This window comes from Eurypyga helias, unplaced genomic scaffold, assembly GCF_000690775.1.
Source record: "Eurypyga helias isolate BGI_N326 unplaced genomic scaffold, ASM69077v1 scaffold6486, whole genome shotgun sequence".
NCBI lineage: Eukaryota > Metazoa > Chordata > Aves > Eurypygiformes > Eurypygidae > Eurypyga > Eurypyga helias.
Genome location: NW_010254561.1, coordinates 35,879 through 37,170, shown reverse-complemented (window position 1 = coordinate 37,170; position 1,292 = coordinate 35,879). Strand labels below are relative to the sequence as shown.

Here is a 1,292-nt window from a genome sequence, read left to right as displayed (position 1 = left end):
ATAAATTAATCTAAAATAAAAATAAAATTATATGGCAATTCATGTAACCAAAATTTATTTATGTTATTACTGTTCAAGGTCTAGATCCATAAATGTATTCATATAACCACGCTACTTATATAACATAATAAATTTTAAAAAAATACTCCTTGGTGTAATACAGAAACTTTATTCTGAGAATTAAATTGACATAAAAATTCCTATTCCCTTTAAGCTGTTATTTTTTCACAGCTCATTCACACAAACATATATTTCTTTTTAGACAACCAAAAGACAGCAATATTATTTAAGGATCCTTATTTCAGTCTGCAATTTCTGTACACTTCGGACATTTTCTCACCTTACACAGCTGCACAGATATACAGAAATGCTGGTTTATACCACTACATTTTTGCCTTTGAACTGTACACATTTTCCAATTCCTAAACAATCCCTTTACCCAAAAAAAAAAAAAAACCCGACGTTTTAAATAGCAAATGTAATTAGCATCTACTGCTGTGTTCATTGCACCTATAAATTCATTGGGCTCTTCATTTCCAGTGAAAGCCAGCTTCTGAAGGAAACACAGCATCTCATTCAAAAAGCTGCTAAGAACCAGTAAGCTTAAAAACTATGACCTGCTGTTCTAGAAATGCAATGCCCAAGGAACAAAGAAAGTGAAAACAGATATCCATCAGAATTCACTGATATGTTTACCAAGAAAAAAATGGCACAGATCACGTTAGTGTGAGCTAAACTATAATAATAACAATCCAATGAACTCACCAAATGAGCATATTTTGTGGTTATAACTCTATTTTCTATCTTGCCAAGATAAAAATACACATTATCTACACACTTTATCCATAATTAATATATACTCTCCCTAGGGATTACCAGTCACTTTATACATGAGTGGGGAGTGAAGATGGGCTCCTACCAAGTTAAGATAATTCAATCAGAAATGAGGATTTTTGAGTCATCTGGACTTAATAATATATGGAGGATTAGACCACAATGCTAAGAACAGTAAAAGCATAGCTACACTTGGTGTATAACTAGTGTACCTAGCTGACCACAGAAAAGAGCACTAGTCAAAATTCCTAAAAATAAATTTCTCCTTCTAACTTCATTTCTTTTCAGTCTTTCAAAGGTCAGTTTCTTCTCAATTATTAAAAAGTGAGCTTGAATTTAGTCTTTCTTTTCCACATACAAGAAAAAGAACCAAAAAGCAAGACAAGAAATAATAAGCAACAGTATCTACACATCGTTCTATTTTTGAACCCACAGAATCAAGAAGAAAGGTAAAACGA

General features: G+C 31.9%; 1 protein-coding gene across 1 annotated transcript in view; it reads right to left on the bottom strand.

The window, feature by feature from the left end:
* Positions 1-1,292, bottom strand: part of LOC104510692 (GPI ethanolamine phosphate transferase 2-like) — a gene marked incomplete at its 5' end in the record, with an annotated part of 48,156 nt that overhangs the window by 11,416 nt on the left and 35,448 nt on the right. The window lies entirely within an intron of this gene.